Genomic DNA, 20,063 nt, shown 5'->3' on the forward strand with positions numbered 1-20,063 from the left:
TGTGGAAATGGACCCTCTGTCAAAGATGCTGTTGTCATTCCCAAGCAAGGGGACCAGCTAGGGAAGAGGCTCAGGAAAGGTAACCTGCATTGCAACATGTTGGCCACAAGGTGGGGCCAAAGCACGTGAAAAATACAGGTGTATGACATCCTTCAGTACAGGAGATGCTCCTTATGGATGGAAGGGGCCAGGAGTCTAACAAGGGGCATTCCTTTGTCTGTGAGTCTGTGGCTTACCCGGATGGCTCCCTCTTTCTCCATTGAAAAGACTCAGGAAGAAGAGGAATAATCCTTCTGTCAGAGCTGGGAGGGCCCTTAGAACCCGGGAGGTCAGAGCTGGGAGGGCCCTTAGAACCCGGGAGGTCAGAGCTGGGAGGGCCCTTAGAACCCGGGAGGTCAGAGCTGGAGGGCCCTTAGAACCCGGGAGGTCAGAGCTGGGAGGGCCCTTAGAACCAGGGAGGTCAGAGCTGGGAGGGCCCTTAGAACCCGGGAGGTCAGAGCTGGGAGGGCCCTTAGAACCCGGGAGGTCAGAGCTGGGAGGGCCCTTAGAACCCGGGAGGTCAGAGCTGGGAGGGCCCTTAGAACCCGGGAGGTCAGAGCTGGGAGGGCCCTTAGAACCCGGGAGGTCAGAGCTGGGAGGGCCCTTAGAACCCGGGAGGTCAGAGCTGGGAGGGCCTCAGAACCGGGAGGTCAGAGCTGGGAGGGCCCTTAGAACCCGGGAGGTCAGAGCCGGGAGGGCCCTTAGAACCCGGGAGGTCAGAGCTGGGAGGGCCCTTAGAACCCGGGAGGTCAGAGCTGGGAGGGCCCTTAGAACCCGGGAGGTCAGAGCTGGGAGGGCCCTTAGAACCCGGGAGGTCAGAGCTGGGAGGGCCCTTAGAACCCGGGAGGTCAGAGCTGGGAGGGCCCTTAGAACCCGGGAGGTCAGAGCTGGGAGGGCCCTTAGAACCCGGGAGGTCAGAGCTGGGAGGGCCCTTAGAACCCGGGAGGTCAGAGCTGGGAGGGCCCTTAGAACCCGGGAGGTCAGAGCTGGGAGGGCCCTTAGAACCCGGGAGGTCAGAGCTGGGAGGGCCCTTAGAACCCGGGAGGTCAGAGCTGGGAGGGCCCTTAGAACCCAGCAGGTCAGAGCTGGGAGGGCCCTTAGAACCCAGCAGGTCAGAGCTGGGAGGGCCCTTAGAACCCGGGAGGTCAGAGCTGGGAGGGCCCTTAGAACCCGGGAGGTCAGAGCTGGGAGGGCCCTTAGAACCCGGGAGGTCAGAGCTGGGAGGGCCCTTAGAACCCGGGAGGTCAGAGCTGGGAGGGCCCTTAGAACCCGGGAGGTCAGAGCTGGGAGGGCCCTTAGAACCCGGGAGGTCAGAGCTGGGAGGGCCCTTAGAACCCGGGAGGTCAGAGCTGGGAGGGCCCTTAGAACCCAGGAGGTCAGAGCTGGGAGGGCCCTTAGAACCCAGGATGTCAGAGCTGGGAGGGCCCTTAGAACCCGGGAGGTCAGAGCTGGGAGGGCCCTTAGATCCCAGAAGGTCAAAGACAGGGGCAGAGTGGGTGGGCAGGATGGGACTATTAAAGAATGATAAAATTTGAACACTGAAAGGGCCTGGATTACATGGAAAAATCACCCTAGTGTATCTCTATAATTTCTTACAAAGTGCTTTATTGACAACAAGTCAATGAGGTACACAATAAGAGTCCCAGTATGTAAGAAACACTAGGAAAGTCCAGCCCACAGAGGAGAAATGACCCAAGCTAGTGAGAGCTGTCATTGGAACCCAGTTCTTTGGATTCTTGCAACTTTGTGCCTTTCTCCCTGAACCACAGACAGCAGGGTCCGTACCCAGCTGTGTCCTGGAGGAATCACGTCCTGTCCTCACAAGAGAGAGCAGAGAGGGTTTGCTCAGCTCCCAGACATTTGGCCTCATGTTCCAGCCTCCCACACATGAGCCTGCTAGTTAAGGAGAAAGGTGGCAGCATGATACAATGGAATGTAATCTTGGGGTTCAAGAACTTGGATTCAAATCCTGCTTTTGATCTTTCTGCCTTGTATGACTTAGGCCAAAGTCATTTAAATTTTTCAGACTGAAGTTTCCTCTTCTGCAAAATGAGAGGGCCAGACTCTGTGGTCTCTGAGGTCCTTTTTTAAGCTCTCATCCTATGGATGTAAACACCCCATCCTTCCAGCTGGGGATGATCTTGATGCTCCTTCTTTTCTCCAGCTCCTGGAGGAAAAGGGCCTGTGCCCCTTCTCTCTGCCTCAGAGACCCAGCTTTGCTTGGGGATTCTTGGCTGTGGGGTGGGAAAGAGGGTCAGAATTACTCCCAGGGCTCAGGGCAAGGATGAGACCCTGAAGAACACGCATCAGTAGGAGCAGAGAAAGTCCTGGGGCTCCCAGGGACTGAAAGTCCTCCTGGAACCCCTTAAGAGAGACGACCCAGCAGACCTCAAGCTGAGGCTGGTCCAGGCAAAGCTTCAAGTGTTTGCAATGCATCCAAGAACCAGCTAAAACCAAGAGCTTCATCCCTGCGAGACTGGCCCCCTAAGGATGACAGATTAAAATTTTCTTGAACCACAGCAATTCATAATGAAAATACCAACTCATTAAGGCTTTCAAGATGCTCCACTCACAAGAATCCTGTGTCACAGGAAGTATAAATATGATTAATAAGGCTATTTGATCGAAGAAAAAAACAATCAGAGAGGTTAAGTAATAGGTGGCGCAGTGAATAGAGCACCAGACTTAGTGGAGACAGGAACACGTGGGCTCAAATACAGCCTCAGACACTTCCTAATTGTGTGTCTCTGGGCAAGTCCCAGAGTTTCCCTCAATTTCCTCATCTGTAAGATAGTCTGGAGAAGGAAATGGCAAGCCACTCCAAGACCTGCCAAGAAAACCCCCCAAGGGGTCTTGGAGAGTCAGACATGACTGAAATGTCTGAACAACAACCATGGTTCCATAGTCGCCCAGTCTTCACTTTGAGTCTGAATCTCTTGCCAGCTTTCCAGTTCTTATTAGGAACTCTTTTGTTTGCTAAAACCAACTCTATTTCTATGGGAAGCCTTTCTAAACCTTTTTTCTTTTTGGGACCTGTGGGGTGTTCAGGAGGACTAGCACCTCTGCCCATCCACCTTTGGTACCTGCCCGATTTACCCAGCTTCTCCTGGAGCTCTAAGGAGCCGTAGCCTGGGCAGTGGTCACGCTTCAGGACAGCCACCTTGGCAGACAGGCTGAACCAGTTTAAGAGTAACTGATCATTCTTAAACCTGTCAATGAATTAGGGGAATGTACACCCCAAACATGGGAAGACTTTCCCCAGCAGGATGGGTGGATGAGAACAATTTGTTCCAATGGCCACGAGGGAGGATGCATCAGGTGCTATGGAGTGCTTGATTTTGGCTGATTAAACATCAAAGACGCCAAGGCTGTCCACTATGTCTTGGGCCATCGACGGTCATTCTGGCTTTTGTCTTGTCACATTTTGGAAGAGAGAATGAGGTCGAGGAGTTTGTGCGACTCTGCTGCACTTGAATCCAATTCATATACAAGTCCAAATGTCACACTCTGGTTACATTGGTCCCCCTTGAAACTGAAGGACAAAACACACAAATATTTCTTACTTATTCTATATATAACCTTTTTGTACAAGTGTGTTTGCGTATTGTTTACCACATTAAACTCTGAATGGTGAAGGCAGGGACTGCCATTTGCTTCTCTTTGTATCCCTACCACTTAGCAAAGAATCTGTCACATTTTAAAGAGTGAATAAAGATCTATCCATCTATCCATCCCTCCCTCTATCTTTCTTTCTTCTTTCTTTCTGTTCACCTATCTACTTCCTGTTCTTCTAATCTATCCATCTACCTACCATCTATCTATGTCATCTATCTATCTTTCTAACTTTCTAAACTGTCATCTATCTATTTCCTGTTCTAATCTACCACCTATCATCTACCTATCATCTATCTTTCTAACTGTTCATCTATTTCCTATTCTTCTAATCTATCTGCCATCTACCATCTATCTATCTATCCTAGTTGTTCATCTATCTATCTATCATTCTAACTGCTTATCTATTTACTTCCTGTTCTTCTAATCTATCTGCCACTTATCCTCTCTCTCTCTCTCTCTCTCTCTCTCTCTCTCTCTCTCTCTCTCTCTCTCTCTTTGTAGCTGTTCATCTGTCTATCTTTATAGCTGTTTATTTATCTATGTATCTATCTATCTGAGCTATCTGCCTCATCTTCAATTCCAAAAGTCCCACAATACTAAGGGTTTACTAATAGTTTATTATTATTATTTGTAGTAGTACTACTAATATTAAACTAATAGTTTAGTCAAAAAAGAGCATATTTGGGCTCAGTAGGGACGACCTCTGCCCTTCTGCCTATGTTGCTTTGGCAAAATTCTTTCACACTCTGGGCCTCAGATTCCCCATCTCTAAAATGGGTATAATAATAGAAGTGCACATAGAAACCATTGAAGAATATGTAGAACATGTAGAATAAGGTGAGAGAATAGATTGTGTGAAGTGCTTTGTAAACTTTAGAGATGAGTAATGTTCAACATCAATGGAGGAAATGGCAAGACCAGTGAAATGAAGGAACTTTTGAAAAGTGGAAGAAGAAAAGACAAGGAAACCTTAGAGAAAATGGTAACACAGGGGTCCTCAAACTACGGCCCTTGGGCCAGATGTGGCAGCTGAGGACGTTTATCCCCCTCACCCAGGGCTATGAAGTTTCTTTATTTAAAGGCCCACAAAACAAAGTTTTTGTTTTTACTATAGTCTGGCCCTCCAACAGTCTGAGGGACAGTGAACTGGCCCCCTATTTAAAAAGTTTGAGGACCCCTGTCAAAACAGACAGGGTACAGAGCATCTGTCCCCTGGATGTGTGACCTGCCCTCTACCATCTGCATGGCATCCATTTAACATTCCTGTGTTAACTTCTGTGAGATATGAGGTCATTGGGGGAGGAGTTGGGAGGCTCCTCTCTGAGCCTCTCTTTTCTCATTTGCAGAGATAAAGACAATCCTCATACTGAGGGCCCCTCCTGGTTGTGATGAGGAAAGCAAATTTGCAAGCTGGAAAAAAGTGAACTCTGAAGGTAACCCATAACCCCACATCTGGGGAACATCTGGCATCCACATCAGGCCTGCTGCAGCCATCCCTGCTCCCCTGCTGTACATCATCCTGCCAAAAGGCCCCTCCTCAAATATAGACCTGCTCAGGGGCTCAGGAAGTTCTTCTATGGGACGCCTCTCTTTAGCAGGTAGAGCCCATCACCACCTCCCAGGCTCTTGATCCATTTATCTATTTCATATACTCTACATTATGGCCAAGCTGGCGCACTTAATGCCCCCATATATGATACCCCATCTCCAGCCTCCAAGTGTTACGCGAGCTCTGCCTCATCCCTGGGACAGTCTCCCTCCTGACACCATCTTTTAGAATTCTTATATTACTTAGAGATTAACTCAAATTGTCCCCAATTCCCAGTCCCCTCCAATTTCTTTGTAAATACTTTGAATTACTTTTCTGAGTGCACATTGTTTTCCCTGGTAAAATGTAACCTCCGTCAGGGCCAGGAGATCATTATTCACTTCAACAACAACAATACTATATGATGATCAATTCTGATGGACCTGGACATTTTCAACAATGAGATGAACCAAATCAGCTCCAATAGAGCAGTAATGAACTCAACCAGCTACACCCAGGGAAAGAACTCTGGGAAATGAGTGTGAACCACTACATAGAATTCCCAATCCCTCTATTTTTGTCCACCTGCATTTTTGATTTCCTTCACAGGCTAATTGTACAATATTTCAGAGTCTGATTCTTTGTACAGCAAAATAACTGTATGGACATGTATACTTATATTGTATTTAACTTATACTTTAACATATTTAACATGTATTGGTCAACCTGCCATCTGGGGGAGGGGATGGGGGGAAGGAGGGGAAAAATTGGAACAAAAGGTTGGCAATTGTCAACGCTGAAAAATTACCCTGCATATATCTTGTAAATAAAAAGCTATAATAATAATTAAAAAAAAGATTGTAAGCTCCGTGAGGACAGGGACTTTTTGTTTTTGTCTTTGTCTCCACAGTATCTAGCCCAGTGCTTGGTACAAGGCATACATTCATTAAATGCTGATTGAATAAGTGAATGAGTCAACATTATCCCAAATAACATCCTTGAATTCTGGTCTTGCTCCTGATTACTGAGGACTGGGTGATGAGCATCCTCTTTCCAGTTTTCCAGTTTCTACATGTACTCCCATCACTTATTTATTTATTTATCTATTTATTTACTTGCTCATTTATTTATTTATTTGTTTATCTATCCATTCATTCATTCATTTAATTATTCATTCATTTATCTATCTATCTATCTATCCATTTATTTATTTGCTGAGGCAATTGGGGTTAATTATGTGACTTGCCCAGGATCACACATTCAGGAACTGTGAAGTATCTGAGACCAGATTTGTACTTGGGTTCTCCTGACTTCAGGGATGGTGCTCTAACTACTGCGCCACCCAACTGTCCCATGTACTTTTATTATTATACCCATTTTATAGATGAGGGAAACTGAGGTCCAGAGTGTGAAAGAATTTTGCCAAAGCAGCATAGGCAGAGTGGCAGAGGTGCTCCCTACCGAGACCAAATATACTCTTTCGACTACTGGCTCTTCACTCCCTCTCCTTGGAAACGTTTTAGGGGAGCAAAGATCAAGGCAGTATCATGCGGAAGCGCAGAAAGTGTGGACTTGGATTCGGGCTGAATCTCTAATGGGGAGCCCAGGAAGAGCTGGTCTGACACTGGACTGGGTAACTCGGGAATGTTGTGCTTGCTCTTCGGTTGTTTATCCTGTCTGACTCTTAGCATTTTCTTGGTAAAGATACTGGAGTGTTTTCCCATTTTCTTCTCTTGAGCCTTTTACAGATGAGGAAACTGAGGCAGACGGGGGGATTTGCCCAGGGAGTGTTGGAGGTTGGATTTGAATTTGGGTTTTCCTGGCTCCAGGCCTGATGGTTAGCCACCCCCAGCTGTCCGGGATCAGGGGAAACCTGACTGACTGGTTCGGATCCTGGCCTGGGACTCACTAGCTGCGTACGGCTCTACCTTACTAGCTTATTCCTCCCCGGGTCTCAGTTTCTTCATCTTTGAGTGGGGATAATACACTCGCACCAGCTATCCATGAAGGAAGTGCTTTGGAACATCAAAGTCCGGCTGAAAGCAAGCCGTGATCAGTGATATTAATGTAGAAACCTGGCCGCTTCTGGGCCCAGAGTCTCTGGGTGAGGTCCGGGAGTCGGCGCCTTCTCCCTCCCCCGCCAACCACGGGGAGCAGGCTGACGGCACTGTCACCGCAGCTCCTCCTGGGGAGGCCCATTTATTCTGGGCTAAAGGAGGCCCTGGTGTGCGGCTGCGACCGAGGCCTTTTTTATGTGTTTATAAACTGCGGAAGACATCGCCGAGCTGTGCTCTGGGCTTTTTATGGGCCCATCAATTCACGCTCCAGCTCCGTTTTATGGGGCTGGAAGTGGACAGGTGGCTGCCCCCTTTATAGCCCTCCTGCCTGAGGCTGCTTCGCTCCCATCATCCCCTGAATGCCAACAACAGCTGAAGGGGGCACGGGGACCGCGGGGACCCAGAGACCTGCTCGGGCAGGGCCTGAACACCGCCGAGGAGCAGGGCTGGGAGGGAGGGGGTAGGGGGTCGGGTGGGGGGCTGTGCCCCAGCCCACTTCTGAACACAAAGAGCGTGAGGACCAAGAACAGAACGGAGCAGGAACTGTTAGAAGCAGGAGGGGATGTGGTGGCTGGGGGACCACTGGGAGGGGCTTCAGAAAAGAATATCAGAGCTGGAGGGTGCTTAGAACCCAGGAGGTCAGAGCTGGGAGGGCCCTTAGAACCCAGGAGGTCAGGGCTGGGAGGGCCCTTAGAACCCTCTCACTCATTTTCCAAACTTGGAAACTGAGGCACACTGGGGAAAGGGATTTGCCTGAAGGATACCACCAATAAGGGGTAGAGTGATGATTAGAATCCAGGTCTCCCAGCTCTCATTTTATGACTCTTTTCAGAGAAAGCAGCTGGAAAGCTGGCAACCTGGGGCCCGCCGAGAGACGTTGGTGCCATTTACTGGAGAAGCTGTCTAGACTAGGGAAGGGGGTGGGGTGGAGGAGACACCCAGACATCCAGCTAACAGAGCAGGGAATGCTGATGTTCTTGAGCCAAGAGGGCAGTCCTCCGCCTCTAGAAATTGGAGCAGCACAGTCACAGTCATGATGGATCCTGAACCTTTCAAGTTTGTGAAGATTTGAGAATAGACTGCAAAGAACCTCAGAGTCACAGAGCTCCAAAGCCAACAAGGACCCCAGGGGTCTTAGAGTCCGATCTGTCCCTGAGCAGGAATCCCCCTGAACATGTTTGGCCATTGGCCCTCCAGTCTTCACCTGAGGGGCCCATGAGTACCGAGAAGTGGCTCACTGTGCACCGCCAGGGAATGATTCCCGAAAACCAGAGTAAATTTGGCCCTTGGGACCTTGCCCGTTGCTCCTGGTGGTACCATTTTGAACCAAACAGAAAAGGACTAAACCCTTTTCTATGGGGCAGAAAGTCATCACGTGCCATCCTGCCTGCATTCTACTCCCTGTGAAACATCCCCGTCTCCTTCCACTAACATCCCCAGATCTTTTTTTCAACAGAATGTGACCTAGGAGTTCCGGGACCTCTGTGAAATGAGACTTGGGCTGGTTTTAAGGGTTTTTAATCCTTTTGTATGTCCTGGGCCCCTTTGATCATCCAGCAGAACCTCGGGACTCAGCATAAAATTTTTAAAGGTGTAAAATAAATTCTACAGAATTACCAATTACATTGAAATCTAGTTATCAAAATATTTTTTAAAAATCATGAATCTTATTCTTTTCAGCTTTGCTATTTCCCTGTTCTAAAATGCCATTTAAAAACCCATAATCTTATCCTTCCTGGCCTTGGCCTTGGCTCGCTCCCCTAGATTGGAAGCTTCCTGAGGGTAGAGATTTCATTAGTATCAAACAAAGCTACAGACATTATATTAGGCGAATGAGTGGGATCTATTATTTATATAACAGATATATAGGAGTAATGGTAGCTGGATGCTAGGTAAGGGCTTAGCCTGGCAGGCTTCCTAAAGGAGGCAGATTTTAAGGAAACCCTTCAGGAGCAGAAGGGACTCAGTATTAGGAAAGGGAATGGCTGGTCCAGGCTTAGGAGATGATGCTTTAAGGATCAGAGATGAGTGAAGAAGGCAATTTCCTTTTTTATTGATTGATTGATATAAAAACCAATTATTAAGGACATTGCATAAGGGCATTCCCCTTAACAAAGAAGATGAGGGGCAGGTAGGTGGTGCAGTGGACAGAGCACCAATCCTAAAGTCATGAGGACCTGAGTTCAAATCTGGCTTCAGATATTTAAGACTTCCTAGCTGTGTGACCCTGGGCAAGTCACTTAACCCCAATTGTCTCAGCAAAAACAAACAAACAAAAAACAATGTAATTGCTCTGAAGTTTAAAGTTTAGAGTTATTTGGGACCCGGATATTAAGTGACTTGCTCAAGATCATACGGTAAAGAAGTAGCAGAACTAGGATTTGAGTCTAGGTTCAAATGCCAACTTCAGTCCTATATTTTTTGATTCTTCCACACTGAGTTGGAGACCAAATTCTTTTTTGAAGGTGATAAATCCTATGAGATGTTGGAAAATGAATTTCTGAGCCCCAGTGAAACCCCGGTGCTCTGATTTTTTAAAAAGAAAATTTCCATGTGATCAGGCTTCAGATTTTTAAAAATGACCCAGCCAGACGGCAAATGATAACACAGAGAGAAGCAAAAGACATTGTCAATGATAAAAGTCCCTGGCAGCTCCTGGCGGCAGGTACACAATTCACTTCGGGCCTGACTGATGCCCCTTTTTATTACCTACAACCTGGAGGAGACTCAGGGCATCGAACCAAGGAAGAGCCCACGAGAGGCAGAGCCGTTCAGGGTATTCTAGGAGGCCCTTTCTTCAGAGAAATTCCTGCTCTAAACCCTTAGCTCTCAGATCCAGGAGGGGAAGGGAGGTGGGGCAGGGTTCTGGGTTTATTAAAACTTAAGACACGTGATGCTGGGCCACCCACAGGGATGACTTCTGAAATATCAGAGCCAAGGTGGATTCCCGCCAGCCGCATATTGATTTAGAAAACCACAAATTAGCATTACTTATGTTTTATTGCATTTGTGTTAGCGTTGTTAAATATTTCCCAATCACAATGTAACCTGCTTCCAGCCACACACTGAGAATCACCCTTGGGCTGCAGGTCGGACACCTTAGAGCTAGAATCTTTTAGAATGTTAGCCCATAACATAAGCTGTCAGAAAATGGAAAGGACTCTCGAGCACAGAATATTAGAACATAAAATATGTGACATGGAAAGGACTCTAGAACACAGTAGGCTGGAAGAGAAAATATTAGAACATGGAAGTCCAACATGGAAAGGACTCTAGAACAGAAGGCTGGAAGAGAGAATACTAGAATACAGAAATCTGACATGGAAAGGACTCTAGAACACAGGAGGCTAGAAGAGAGAATATTAGAACATAATAGCACAGGAACTACATGAGAACACACAATATCTGATAAGCTTGAAGAAACCTTAGAGAACATCCATTCCAACATGGTCCCCTATTAGGAGATCCTAAACTCTCTATGGGGGAAATTACTCTCCCAACATTACACAGTGGGTCAGTAACAGAGCCAAGATTAAATTTTAGATATCCCAACTTACCTACTGTATGTTGTCTCCTTATGCCCCTAACCAGTCCCCAATTTCCTTAATAGCCTCAAGGCCTTCTTGACCCAATTTCTTTTTTGATTGAATTTTATATTTTTTCCCATTCAGCAAAAAATTGCCTTCTCACCCTTCCAATCCTAGTCTTTATCTTCTCCACTGTGAACAAAAGAAAAGCAAAACCCCTCTTACAAACATATACATTCAAGCAAGACACATTTCTTCATTGGCCATGTCCAATATATACACTCCCCGACACACATTCATACATATACACATACATCCACATATATATGTACTATATGTATATGCACAAATTCATGTATTTTGCCTTTTTATTTTGTCTTGAGTCCTTCACTTGTTTATCAAGAGTTGGGCAGTGAGTTTTATTTTTAGTCACAGTTGATTATTAACACTGGCCAGAGTTGCTAATTCTTTCATGGTTGCTTGTTTTTACCCCGTTCTTATCTTTGTACAAATAGTTCTCTTGGTTCTGCTCCCTTCCCTGGACTTCAGTTCACAGAAGCCTTCCCAGCTTTCTCTGAAAACATCCCCTTTATCATTTCTTACGGCATAATGGCATTCATCACATCCATCTATTATAATGTGTTCGGCCATTCCCTAGTTGACTGACTTCAGTTCCTAGTTCTTTGCCACTGAAATCAGGTCTATTAATATTTGGTACATTCTTAGAGTTTGTTTTGCTTAGAACTAATCCCTTCCTTAATCTACTTTCCATCTAATCCCCTTCCCCCTCTCCCTTTTCCTTTGGATTTCTTTGTTGAGTAATATGCATTTCTGTACTCAGCTCCTCTGTGTGTGTGTGTGTGTGTGTGTGTGTGTGTGTGTGTGTGTATTCTTGATCGGATATCTATTCTCCGTTTGTACCGTGTCTTGTAGTTATGAGCCCCATTCATTTACTCCTGCAGGAAATAGGAAAGCATTTTATTTGGTCTCCATTTCTCTCTTCTAAGCTCTAATGTACCTATGCTGCTGTGTCCTCCTGTCTTCATGCCCCTCGGGGCTCAGAGACATCTATCCAATCCCTCCCCTTCTTCATCTTTTCGGGTGGATGGAGCCCAATTTATTTTTTCTAGTCTAAAGAATCCCTGCGGGGACCACCTATTTCAACCTCAACATTCTTCCAGGTAAGCACAAAATGAAGGTCAGACTCGATTCCAACTTAATAATAACAATAACTTCTGTTTCTAAAACATCTTGAGGTTGACAAACAGTCCTGTGAGATCAATAGGAAAAATCCCATTTTATAGATGAAGAAACTAAAGAAGAATGAAAGTGACTTGCCCTTAGCTAGGAATTGCCGGATTCAGGATTCAAACCTAAGATTCTTGACACCCCCCCAAGTCCTCCTCTCCCTTCCCTCCCATCCCCCTCCACCTGCCTTTTTAGGAACATAGGATTTAATGCTGAAAAAGGTCTTATTCAGGAGTTCTTAACCTGGGGTGAAGAAACCTGCTTATAAAATACTTTGATCACTGTAGCTCAGTGTGACTGGCTTCCTTTGTCATCCTCTCTAGTTTGTGTTATGCCTTGGAAAACATTCTTCGGTGATCCTTTTCCATAAGCTTCACAAGAAATTGCCCAAGGGATCCAGGACACAAAATAGTTAAACAACGCTGATTTAGACCAATCCCTATCTCATTTTATAGAAAACCAAGCATAGGTCTCTGAGGAGAGCAATCCCCAAATCTTTTACTTTTCCTTGTCTATTTGTCTACATCCGAGTTCCCAGAATGTCATACCTGGCTTTTACCTGGGAGGGCAACATTTCCCAGAAGGTAGAAGTCAGATATATTTTCATTAGTTCCCTGTGCAGAACTGAAGGTCGCATGGGACTTGGAGATAGAAGTTTAGGTCTTTGTTGAAGTATCTGCCATCAACCAGTTTGGGGATTTTGGGCAAATTACCTTCTTATTTGGGGATACAGATCATTACCAAAGTCCCTTTAAACTCTCAAATTTTGTTATTGTTCTATAAGAAAGGATCAGCAGGATGATTTCAGAGCGGCCTCGAGAGACTTCCATGAACTGATGCTAAGGGCAGTGAGTACAACCTGAAGAACACTCTACACGGCAACAGAAAGGTTATACAGTGATAGTTCTGACAGACATAGCTCTTTTCAATAGCGAGATAATTCAGGCCAGTTCCGATGGCCTTGTGATGGAGAGAGCCATCTGCATCCAGAGAGAGGACTGTGGGAACTGAGTGTGGATCATAACATAGTATTTTCACTCTTTTTGTGGTTGTTTGTTTGCTTTTTGTTTTCTTTCTCATTTTTTTCCTTTTTGATCTGATTTTTCTTGGGTAGCAAGATAATTGTGGGAATATGTATAGAAGAATTGTACATGTTTAACACATATGGATTACTTGCTATTTAAAGGAAGGGGTGGGAGGAAGGGACGGAAAAAATTTTGGGATACAAGGTTTTACAAAGGTGAATGTTGAAAATTATCTATGTATATGTTTCAAAAATAAAAAAGCTTTAATAAAAATGAAGGAAATGAAAAAAACCAAACCAAAACAAAAAACTCCCCAAAAAACAAACAAAAAGAAAATGATCAAATGCTGGAAAGCCTTTTGTAGTTTAGACTATATGTGTGATTGAAGATGGTATTGTGGGAAAAGGTTTGATCCCTCTGAATTCCAGAGCTCACGCTCTCTGTTTTATCCAATAAATAAAATAATGCTCCTTATTACGTGTACCTACAGACTGTCCAGGAGAAGAGGACTCGTTGAGAAAAATCAGGAATAATAAAAAATTAGCAAGGTAATTCCAGAGAGGTTTAATTAGCCTCCATCTGGGAGCACTCTTTTTCAGACGTGCTAGTCATCTGAAGACGTTCTGCACATGGAAGGGAAGCAAAAGACATTTTTCTAATCGATTCGGCTTTCAAAAAACAGAACAAGACCCCCCAGACCTCTCAAGTTCTGAGTGACTGGATGAAGGGGAGTGACTGTGCTTGGGCCTCGCAGCCCCGCAGCTGGTCTTCGTGCGTCTCCCGCTGCATCCAGGGCCATCCCCGGTCTCCTGCTCCAGACCCGGCCACTGGCCCGGAGGGCTCTGGAGGGGAGAGTGAGGCGGGAGCCCTCGCCCCCCTCACTTCAATCCCCGTCCCTGGCGTTAGGGGCCCCCTCCCCGACGGCGCCTCCTCCCCAAGAGCGAGGGACAAGCCACCGCCTCCGTGGTCCTTCTCTGGCGGGGGGAGCGCTCCCCGCGCGGACACCGCACGTTCTGGGGTCCTGAGGTCCCTTCCAGTCCCGGGCCGCCGAGGCTCTACAGCCCCTCCCAGCGCCGGCCTTGCCCCGCAGAACGCTCTTTTGAAAGTATTCCCCATTCTAAGGGCATCTCCCGGGTTTCCATCCCGTGCGCCCGGCCGTTCGCTCCAACAGCAGTGGCGTTCCCCAATGGGCGGCCCCTGTCTGTACAGGGCTCTCTGGTCTCTAGGGATGGAGTTATATTCCTCCTTTCCCTGTCCCTCTCAGACCCGGCCGATCCTGGATGCCGGTCAAACCGAGCTGTGGCCACCAGGAGGCAGCAGAGGCCAAGGTCTGGGAAGCGGCGCTCCCGGTCCTTTACCACCCCCTCCCCCTTCACTGCCTCTCCCCCCTCCCCTCCGTCCCCTTCCCTTCCTGCTCCTCCTCCCCTTTCCCCTCCTCCCTCCGCCACGGTCATTAATGGGGACCTTCTCCCTCCCTCCCCGCGCCCTTCCGGGGAGACAAACCAGCCCCGGAGCCCAGGACCAGACAGGCCTCCTGATCTATCAGTGGGCAGGACCAGGATGAATACAAAGTAGCATCTGGGGAAGTGGAGTTGGAGACATGAGACCTTGTTTCAAATCTTGGCTCTGATCCTCTTGGATAAGTCACTTAGCCCTCGGTTTCCCCATCTGTAAAATGAGCTGGGTAAGGATACCTTGTTGGCCTCAGTTTCCCCATCTGTAAAATGAGCTGGATAAGGATACCCTTGTTGGCCTCAGTTTCCCCATCTGTAAAATGAGCTGGGTGAGAAGTTTGCCTCAGTCTCCCCATCTGTAAAATGAGCTGGGTGAGAAGTTTGCCTCAGTTTCCCCATCTGTAAAATGAGCTGGGTGAGAAGTATAGTTTCCCCATCTGTAAAATGAGCTGGGTGAGAAGTTTGCCTCAATTTCCCCATCTGTAAAATGAGCTGGATGAGAAGTATAGTTTCCCTATCTGTAAAATGAGCTGGGTGAGAAGTTTGCCTCAGTCTCCCCATCTGTAAAATGAGCTGGGTGAGTATAGTTTCCCCATCTGTAAAATGAGCTGGGTGAGAAGTTTGCCTCAGTTTCCCCATCTGTAAAATGAGCTGGATGAGAAGTATAGTTTCCCTATCTGTAAAATGAGCTGGGTGAGAAGTTTGCCTCAGTCCCCATCTGTAAAATGAGCTGGGTGAGTATATTTCCCATCTGTAAAATGAGCTGGGTGAGGTTTGCCTCATTTCCCCATCTGTAAAATGAGCTGGATGAGAAGTATAGTTTCCCTATCTGTAAAATGAGCTGGGTGAGAAGTTTGCCTCAGTCCCCATCTGTAAAATGAGCTGGGTGAGTATAATTTCCCTATCTGTAAAATGAGCTGGGTGAGGTTTGCCTCAGTTTCCCCATCTGTAAAATGAGCTGGATGAGAAGTATAGTTTCCCCACCTGTAAAATGAGCTGGGTGAGAAGTTTTTCTCAGTTTCCTCATCTGTAAAATGACTTAACAAGGGAAACGACAAACTCCTCCAGTATTTCTGCCAAGACCCCATTTGGGGTCATGAAAAATCAGTTAAATCTGAACAACAAGCTCCTGACTGCAGTGCTCTGTCCACTGTGCTACATATTTCCAGTGAGTGAAGTGACTGTACAAGAGTGCTTTGGGGTGAGCCACATCCTCTCTGGGCCCGAGTGTCTTCTGCTGTAAATGAGGGATCTGGGCTGGTTGACAACCTTTAAGGTGCCTTCCAGCTTTAACTTTGGGGACCTCAGGGCTCCTCCCTTCCCTCCAGTCATACAAAAGCCGGGACCTGTGTTCTCATCCAAATACAATAAATAGTCTCTATCCCATTTCACCTTTTCAGAAATCCAATCTCTTTCCCTGCAGGGAGTTCTACTGTATGTGGGCACTGAGCTGGGTAAATCCTACAGGGCTCCCTATCCACCAGTCTCCAGGGAGAGCTCGGTGGCTGCGGGGGAGCGGAGTGCTGGCAAGAAGCAGGGGCTCCCATGGAGAAGTTGGGGATCCTTAGGGGAGCAGACCAGGAAACTCTTCCAAGGTTGGGGGATGATTAGATCTGGACCTCAAAGCTTTTGGTGAGTGAATGAGAGCAAGTAACAAGGTCTTCAAGACTCTTTGTCTGGCTTCCTGACTCCCCAAAACCCCAGAAATGTAGTGGGGAAAGCCTTGAGTCTGAGAACATGGTTTGGATACTTACTAGCTAGGGAGAGCCATTCCTGAGCAGGAATATTTCCTCTTAGAGACACAGTTTTTTCCTCTGTAAAATGGGGATAATAATAGCACCTATCCTTCCTACCCCCAGGATTGTTGTGAGGATCAATTGAGATAATAATTGTAAAGTGCTTACTTAGCGCAGTTCCTGGCACACAGCAGGCGCTATATAAATGTTTGCTATCACCATTAATATCACTGTTACAGCAAAAGCTTGGAGAAACCAAAAGAGCTTGAGAAGAGGGAGCCGTTATTTTGGAGGAGGAGTTCTCACTCGGACAGCAGAACATTAATCTATGGCAGAGGGACCCTTCTTCTTTCATTTAACAACTTATCCCTTGACTGCCTTACTCATTTTTCTTCCTTTGCCTCTGGATTTGTAGGCTGGGTGGGGAGGGAGGACAAACTCTGACTTCTGTTTACATTCCATAACCAGTTTGGGGGCAAATTTGCCAAAAAACATAGTATTTGGCCAAACACTGATGGTTCCTTCCCTGTAGAGGGCGCAGGAGCAGGACCCCCAAAGGAAGATGCTCTTAGTCCCTCAGTTTCCTCATCTTTCAAACCTGGGTGTGGGGGTGAATGGGCTTTAAGGTCCCTTTCAGTAGTAACATTCTGGGCTTTACCCACCATACTTCTTACAACAACCCTTTATTCTCATCGAAGAAACTGAGACTCAGAGAGGGATTGCTTGTCTAACATCTTGTAGCTAACTAATGTCAGAGACTGGATTTGAACCCAGGTCTCTTGGCTACAAGTTCATTGCTCTTTCCTTTAGATAATACAGTTATTTTTTAGGAAGGTGCTTCCTCCCGTGAGCTTGGACCAATCTCTTTACAGATCAATCAAGCAATAGATTAACCAGATTAACAAGTACCTGACTCTATGATAAGAATGAGTATATAAAAGCAAAAGTCAAGGCCAGAAAGCATTTATTAAGCACTTACTATATACCAGGCCTGGACAAAGGAATGGCAAGCCGCTCTAGAATCTTTGCCAAGAAAAACTCCATGAACGATAAAGTCCATGGGGTCACAAAGAGTTAGACGGGACTGAACAGCAAATATTGGAGGGGGGGGCTGTGCTATTAACTTAAGCAGAAACAGAGTCCTGCCCTCAAGGAGCTTATATTCTGATGAGGGAGATACCCTAAAAAAGAACCTGAAAAGGTGATGGAGAGAGCCATCTGGTGGGAGATCAAGCTATAGCTAGCTTGGGCTCTCTCTTTGAATGGGAGGAGCTGTCCAGTCACAGGGAAACGCTTAGTGGAGGCTGCTGCTTCTGGGGCTGAAGAGGTCTTCCAGGGCAGAGAGACTTCTGGGGCATAATGTCTGGAGAACTGCCGGGAGATGGGAAAAATAAAAAAAAATAATTCTTATCCTTAAGGAATTTATATTCTATTGGGGGGGACACTTTATTATATATATATACACATATACATATGTGTATATGTGTATATTTTCACACATATATGCATAAACAAAATCATTGTTTCAGTCGTGTCTGACTCTTTGTGATCTAATTTGGGGTTTTCTTGGCAGAGATACTTGGAATGGTTTGCAGTTTCCTTCTCCAGCTCATTTTATAGATGAGGAAACTGAGGCACACAAGGTAAAGTGAATTGCCCAGAATCGCACAGCTAGTAAGTGTTTGAAGCCAGATTTGAAATCAAGAAGAAGAGTCCTCCTGCCTTCAGGCCCTGCATTCTATCCATTGAGCCACCCAGCTGCCCAATTATCAAAGCACATAAAAGATAATTTGAGGGGAGTATGAGGATCTGGGGAGACCAGGAAAGGCTTCTTGTAGAAAATAGCACGTGTGCTGGGCTTTGATGGAGTCTGAGAGGCAGAGGGGAGGAGGGAGCACATTTTGGATCTGAGTTTCAGCCCTTGGATCTTTAGCTTTCCAGGAGAAATTGGGAAAAATTATTAAGAAGTTAGGCCCTCACTCAGCAGGCAGATGTTTGCAAGGATCTAGTTTATTCTAAATGGCCTTAGAGGACTCTGTAAGGAGATAGATTAAGATGGTTTTGGCAGACGGCAGAGAAAGGCTGTCTCTCCCTATACAATTTCTAACGTATAACATCAGATTTCTGGGATGGGAACTATCTCATTGATTTCCCTGGCTCCCTTCTCTCAGCCACTCTCTGCAGAAAATTATAATTTCTGGTCTCAGGCCCCACTCCATGCATCCCACTGCCACCTGCTGTACATAGCGAAGTTTTGTGTCCTCCTGGCATAGGAAGGGGCCTTGATCTCTCAAACCTGGTGAGACAATGGTTTAACCAAGGGTAGAGGGTGGTTTGAGCAACTGCACTGGGACGCAGAGGATATAAGGCAAAGGGGAGGGCGTGTTCTGGGTGAGGTCCTAGAATAGAGAGGTTCTGTCAGAGTTGACACTGGTACTAGGAAAGGCAAAGAATAATCACCAAAGGATAAGGTAGCATGGCGATACCAAGGGCACTGCACCTGGAGAGAGGACAAGGGTTTGTATCCCCTCTTGGGCTGATTTCTTGGACAATTCTACTCCTTTCTCTCATGCTTATTGCCTTCATTTGTAAAATGAAAAATAAAGATGATTAAAATTCCCTCTCAGTCTTATAAATTGTGGTTGGAAATGGGCAAATTCAGTTTACCTAGAGACAAGCAAGTTACTGAACACACACACACACGTGTGTGTGTGTGTGTGTGTGTGTGCATGTGTAAGGGGTATAAGAGAAGGATGATGATGAGAAGATGATGGGTATTTTCACAGAAAGCAGAAAGTTTGGCAAAAGAGAGGGGTTTGCTGGGAAAGATAGATACTAAAGACTCAGTGATGTTGAGTTTGAAGTGATCTTGGAATAGACATAGACATATGGTGGTGTCTGTCAAAGGACTGGAGACCTAGACTTGCTGGGGAGAGAAATCAGGACAGAGAATCATCATCTCAGAAGTGAGAATTGAGGTTATGAAAAGGTGGAGTTTCCTAAGGTTGGGTCAGGAGAGAAAAGAACAGAAGTAAAGGAAAAGAAAGGGAAGGAGAACACTTGGTTAGAGGTCAGGAGAAAGAAGAGGGGCTGATCAAGGAGTTGGGAAGGTTCAATGGAGAGACAGCATAGATCATGGCAGTCAAGGAAATGATCTTAGAAAGAAGGGATGGTCAATAGTGGCAAATGCAACAGAAAAGTTGGACTAAGAAACAACCCCATAGATTTGGCCATAAAGAAGTCATGAATGGGGACAGCGAGGTGGTGCAGTGGATAGAGCACCAGCCCTGAAGTCAGGAGGACTTGAGTTCAAATCTGGCCTCAGACATTTAACACTTCCTGGCTGTGTGACCCGGGCAAATCACTTAACCCCAATTGCCTCAGGAAAAATTTTTTAAAAAAGAGGTCATGAATGACTTTTGATGGAACTGTTTCCTTAGAGTGGTAACAGCTGAGATTAGGCTGAGAATAATTAGATGACAAAGTGCTAGAATTTCAGACATGAAAGGGACCTTAGAGGTCATTTAGACCAATGTGAACAAGAATTCCTACCCTATACCTACATGGGAAAGAATGTTTGTGGCAGTCCTTTTTGTAGAGGCAAGAAACTGGAAACTGAGTGGATGCCCATCAGCTGGGTAATGGTTGAATAAATTGTGGTATATGAATGCTATGGAATATTATTGTTTTGTAAGAAATAACCAGCAGGATGACTTTAGAAAGGTCTGGAGAGACTTAGAGGAACTGATGCTGAGTGTAGTGAGCAGAACCAGGAGATCATTATACACGGCAACAAGAAGATTATACGATGATCAATTCTGGTGAGCATGGCTC

Source organism: Sarcophilus harrisii, chromosome 3 (genome assembly GCF_902635505.1).
Source record: "Sarcophilus harrisii chromosome 3, mSarHar1.11, whole genome shotgun sequence".
Taxonomy (NCBI): Eukaryota; Metazoa; Chordata; class Mammalia; order Dasyuromorphia; family Dasyuridae; genus Sarcophilus; species Sarcophilus harrisii.